The following is a 6,296-nucleotide window of genomic DNA, read 5'->3' as shown; positions in this document are numbered from 1 at the left end:
GAACTACATAAATATCAGCTGCATTTGCAGTAATCTGGCACTTATTATTAACAAAGTGCTAAATTAAGCTAAAAGTTAAAAATGAATTCATCTTCCTTATTCTCTTTATCATTTCAAGCATGTGTTGCAAATAGCGTATCCGAACAGTTAACTGCTGCTTCTCTCTACTTTTCCTTCAGTTCGTTGCTGTCACTTCTATTTTTAATTAAAGGGGCCATCCCTTGACTCACTTCTTACAGAGGCCTATTCACTGAATGGGCATTACCTCACTCAAAGTGAGTACCTGAAGAGGCCTCAGCCTAAAAGGGCCAGGGTCTCCCATTGCATCCTGGGCCATCTCCAGTTGTCCTGATGACTCTCTGGCCATTTGACCCAGAAGGCTCAGGAGGAGAAGGTGAGGCTGGTGACCTCGCACAGCCCTCCCTCACTCAGATCAAAGTCAACCGGTCATGTGGTCATTTCCCTGATGCCCTGGTCCTCTTCAAAAAAAGAAGCCGAAACACAACTCACGCTCCCTTCTTTTAAACAATGTAGTGGAAGCTGGGACTTCCCCTGCCTCCCTTTTGCTTTGTCTTCACTTTCTCAAGTCTTTATTACTGAAACAGCTATTTTTGCCCAAAGGACTATGGCTGCAGTTTGGTGCTCCTTCCGCCTCCCATTTCAAAAGAGAATTCAATTTATTTGCTCTTTCACAGGCAGTGGGCTGAGTGAATCAATGCTGTCATATAAAGGCCCAACTAATAGGCTCTCTTTTAGAAGTTTGGAGATCCTGTCAGGGTGCCAGGTAGCTTTATTAAACTTGTAAAAGGAAGTTGCCAGGAGAATTCCCAAGGCATATCTGTTTAGCAATTCAGAAAAGGGCAAAAATTCCCCCACACAGTTTTCTGGCAATATGGATTTATTTTTCTCATTCTTTCTAGCAATATGGTTTTATGATTGTACTGTACTTTATACAAGTGAGTGTTATATTTGCCAGCTATTAAAGAGATACAGGGATCATCTTCTTAGGGGCAAATGAAACAGACCACTGCATTAGATAAGTGAATAAACGTGAGAAATGCTGGAGTAAAATTGGCAACTTAAGGTTGTCTTCATGGTATCAGAGTGCCTGACTAAGCATTAGCTTTCTTTCTTTTTTTTTCTTTTGAATTTATAGTGGGTGGAGCCTTATCTGAAGTTTCCTAGAAAACAACTTGAATCCCCTTGCTGCTGTTAATAATTGCTTGATTAAATATGATTGAGGTGAGATGAATGGGAGCATTAGCTACTCTATAAACTAGTTATACAAAAGGTTGAGCTGCTAATAACTACTAAAGGGCAAAGAGAGTCAGAAGGAAAGGTCAGGGCTGAGAGTACCAAATGAAAGGAAGAATTAACTTCAGTCAGTTACTTTATCTGGCAGGAAAGTTGTATTGATGTTTTTTTAATTAATGAAGAGGGTTTCTTTATACCTTGGAATACAAGGTTCAGTGGCCTTCAAAATCCTGGGGAGCCATTGATGAGAGCAGCAGAATATCCCATCTGGGTGGAATGTGTGTGTGTGTGTGTGTGTGTGTGTAAAACACTTTTTTTCCTCAGGAAATTATAAGGTTTGAAGGTATGTTTGGAGCAATAAATAAAGCCTAAAGGAAAAGTTTTTGTTTTTTTTTTAGACAGAGAAGCCAGAAAAAATAATTAGAATGTTATTGTTCAGTTGTTTTCAGTCATGTCTGATGACTCTTCATGACCTCATTTGGGGTTTTCTTGCTTGGCAAAGATACTGGAGTGGTTTTCCTTCTCCAGCTTATTTTATAAATGAGGAAACTGAGGACTAAATGACTTGCCCAGAATCACACAGCTATTAAGTGTCTGAGACAGATTTAAAGTCAGGAAGAGTCTTCCTGACCCCAGGTGCAACAGTCTATCCACCATGCCAGGTGACTGCCAAAAATAAAATTAAATAGATCTAAAAATATTTAGAGTAAGTTTCCCTTTATCTAAACCATGTCTCTTCAGTTACTGTTGTTTGAACATCTAGTGTGGCACCTTGCGCACAGGAGCATCTTAATAAATACCTTTTTCTTTTAGTTTAGCTCATATTAATACATTTGCATTAATTTGTAAGTTTCTGGTGGTGAGGGAATTGATTCAGAAACTTATTGAGTGTAATAGGCAGAAAATAGTTCAACGTTATAAGTAATCCTCAAAATTGATGAACTTTTCAGTAGTTATATCTTTGAAAGTTAGTTTCTAAGTACAAAGATAGATTTGGTTACGTTTACTTTTAGAGCAAATGGTTCTCCTAGTGTTTGATGTGATACTTGTAAAAAACAGACAGCCAGTGTCCATGCCCCACAGGACTACTTGATAGAACTTTTTCCTAGTAAGAGGAAGGGAGTGGAAACTGCATCTGGGGTCATTAGCAGTCTTGACTTAGGTTTTGCCACTGGACTCTGATGACCCTGGAGGAGAGAGTGAGGCTGATGACTTTGCACAGATCTGCCTCACTTAAATCCAGTTCACTTGCAAGTCAAGACATCCCCCTTCTAATGTCATTGGTCCTCTTTGAGAATGAAGGCCAGACAACAACAAACAATCTGGAAGGCAGTGGGATTTGGAAGAAAGAGAGAGTAAAAGTGATATAAGCAATAACAATCATAGTAGGAATACGTTGAAGTGAAAATACAAAGTCTAAATGTATAATACCGACAATCAAGTATGTTAATGGGAGTCACAAAGATGAGAAAGAATAATAATGAAAAGATGATTTGAATAGAGTGAGAAGCCAGTGAGAACAAACAACAGGTAGGCTGCTTGATATGGTAGTATAATGGTTTAGGATTATAGTACAATATTATTGATATGGTAATATAATAAATAATTTAAGATGATAATGTAATAATATGGTGATATATTTTAGAATAAATTTTTAGGATAATATTATTGATATGATAATATACCATTATTGAAATGGTAATATAATAAACAATTTGAGATGATAATATAATATTATTAATATGGTAATATAATAAGCAATTTAGGATGATAAAGTTGGAAGAGACCTAATGGGATCAAAGTTAGATGGATCCCTATGGGCCATATTGACTTAGAAAACCTCAAGTTAGCATAATCTAGGTTATATTGTATTTTTATTTATTTTTGAACCATTTTCCAATTGCATTTTAATTTAGTTCTCTAGAGGTTGACGCTTCTGATTCTAGTTCAATATCCGCATTTAACTGAGGCCCTGAGAGGTCACAGTTAAGAGACAGAATGTGAACGTAAGCCGTCTGACTTCAAGTCCAGTGTTGTTTTTTACGGCAGACATGGAGGGAGGGTTGAGCAGCAGAATATAGGAAGATATGGGACAGATTTTACTGCCCAAAAATCTCAAAATAACAACATTTGCTAGTTAACTTTTATTACATGGTAAATAGAGCAATCTCCATAAATGTCCTGTTCTGATGATGTGTACTTGTGAAGCTTAACGAAAGCTAGTTAAAAAAATGTTTTATTGATGCCTTTTGTCATAATATCACATGTTATACCCCTCCCCTCTACATTTAACCCTCCTTTGTGACAAAGAAAAACAAGTAAAACATCTGATGCCCAGAGCATGTCTGAGAGTGTACAGAATATTCTGTCCATGAATGTAGGTTCTCAAAATTTACATGCCAGCAAAGCTGAAGCTCTCGTCAGATCCCAATGAGTAGAGATCCAGTGAGGAACTACATATCTTTTGTCCAAAAACTAGCCTACTATATTGAGAGAGGCTCAAGATCAAGTTAGAACATGAATATTTTTGACCATAGCGCTTTCAACAAGCATCTCCTAAGTGATAGAAAAATTATGGTCATTGTTAATGGATGTTATGCCCATAGTGATGAAGCTATGGCTTTTTGAAGAATGAAATCTGGGAAGTTACTATTTTCATCGATTATGATTATATTATAGTTGAAGTCATTTTCATATGAAGATGATAAGAAATATAGAAAGGAAGTCATCTAAGGTGAAGAAGAAAGTAGAACTAAGAAAACCATGTATACACACTATGACTTTTTACAATTAAATTAAAAAAAAAGTTTTTATTATCAAATGTTTTTCCCCATCTCACTTTCTTCCTCCTTTCCCATTCAAAAATGAAAAAGAGGGGGCAGCCAGGCGGCTCAGCGAGTAAGAGCACTGGCTCCAGTGTTGAGAAGACCTGGAGATCGAATCCCAGGCTCAGACACTTAGCACCCACCCAGAAACACCTAGACGTGTAACCTTGAGCAAGTTATGTAACCCCAATTGCTTTGGGGCAGCCAGGTGGCTCAGCGAATAAGAGCACCAGCCCCAGTGTCAGGATGACCTGGAGATCAAATCCGGGCTCAGATACTCAGCACCACACCCAGAAGTAACTGGCCGTATAACCTTGAGCAAGTTACTTAACCCCGATTGCTTTAAAAAAAAATGAAAAAGAACAATATTTTTGTAACAGATATACATTATTAAACAAAATAAATACCCCTTATTGGCCATGTCCAAAATATATGCCTCATTTTGCATATTTAAGCCTTCTCTTCTCAGTTAGTTAGTAGGAGGTATTTTTCATCACTGGCTCTCTAGAGTCATGGGTGGTCATGGTTCTTTTTTTTTCTAGTAGTATTTTATTTTTTCCAATTACATATAAAGACAATTTTTAACATTCATTTAAAAATTTATTAAAATTTATTTTATTTTAAATTTATAAACTAAAAGAAGCATTTCTATAATATATAAAAACATGATTGCACACGAAACTGCAAATCTCTTATGTACAATTTGCTATTCCTTTTAAATATGTAATAAAGTTACATGTAAATGTCTCCCCCCACCCACCCTAGAGGTGGCTACCATTAGACACAAACCTGTGTATGTGTATGTAAAATCATTTTATACATACTTGTGTTTATCACTTTATATTCTATTTATCAGTCCTTTCTTAGAATGCAGGTGGTATCTCTTCCATTATAATTTATTTTTAAAAAAAATCTAAATTTGAGCATTATGAAATGCAAAATGGATAATTTTGATTACATTAAATTGAAAAGCTTCTGTACAAACAATGCCAATGTAATCAAGATTAGGAGGGAAGTGGAAAATTGGTAAAGAATTTTTATAACCTATGTCTCTGATAAAGGACTCATTTCTAAAATAAACAGAGAATTGAGTCAAATCTATAATACAAGTCATTCCCCAATTGATAAATGGTCAAAGGATATGAACAGGCAGTTTTCAGAGGAAGAAATTAAAGATATCTATAAGCATATGAAAAAATGCTCTAAATCACTATTGATTAGAGAAATGCAAATCAAAACAACTCTGAGGTACCACATCTCACCAGTCAGATTGGTTTAGATGACAAAACAGGAAAATGACAAATGCTGGAGAGGATGTGGACAAATTAGAACACTAATGCATTGCTGGTACAGTTGTGAACTGATCTATCCATTTTGGAGAGCACTCTGGAATTATGCCCAAAGGGCTATAAATAATTTCATACCCTTTGACCCAGCAATACCACTTCTAGGGTTGTATCCCAAAGAGATCATAGAAGTAGGAGAAAGACCCATATGTACAAAAATATTTATAGCAGCTCTTTTTTTGGTGGCAAAGAATTGGAAATTAAGGGGGTACCCATCAATTGGGGAATGGCTGAACAAGTTGTGGTATATGCATGTTATGTAATACTATTGTGGTATAAGAAACGAGGAGCAGACAGTCTTCATATTTACCTGGAGAGGCTTGTAGGAACTGATGCTGAGTGAGAAGAGTAGAACCAGGAGAAATTTGTACACAATTACAGACACAATGTATGTGTGACAACTAACTTTGATAGACTGAACTCTTCTCAGCAATGCAGGGTTATAAGTCAACCCCAAAAGACTCATGATGGAGAGAGATGTGTGCATCCAGAGAAAGAACTCAGTTTGAATCCAGATTGAAGCAAACTACCTGATCTTTTTCTTTTTCTTGTTTGGTTTTGTTTCCTCTTTTCCATTGTTCATTCCATCTGATAAAATCCGTGTTTATAACCTGACTAATTTCTAATGTGAAAGTATTTGCAGATCCTATACTTGATTGTATGACACCATGGGGGGGAGGGAGGGCACGGAGGGAAAGAAAATTTGAAACTCAAGGAATTGTGGAACTGAATCTTGTACTAAAAGTAAACAAACAAATTAATAAAGATCAAAAAAATAAAAAAAAATTCTAAATTTTCTACCTCTTTCCTTTCCCTTCCTTCTCCACTAAGATAGTAAGCAATTTGATATAGGTTATTTATGTGCAATCAC

At 36.2% G+C, this 6,296-nt stretch overlaps 1 protein-coding gene across 3 annotated transcripts in view; it reads left to right on the top strand.

Annotated features, from left to right (window-relative positions):
• The window catches only part of CTPS2 (CTP synthase 2), a 149,022-nt gene that overhangs the window by 91,716 nt on the left and 51,010 nt on the right, over positions 1-6,296 (top strand). The gene's annotated exons all lie outside the window — the stretch shown is intronic.

Source organism: Petaurus breviceps, unplaced genomic scaffold, assembly GCF_028583685.1.
Source record: "Petaurus breviceps papuanus isolate PSGF00001 unplaced genomic scaffold, PetGlider_PUasm1.0 419, whole genome shotgun sequence".
NCBI classification, from domain to species: Eukaryota; Metazoa; Chordata; class Mammalia; order Diprotodontia; family Petauridae; genus Petaurus; species Petaurus breviceps.
Note: the sequence above shows the minus strand (reverse complement) of the source record. Positions and strands in the feature narration are given on the sequence as shown.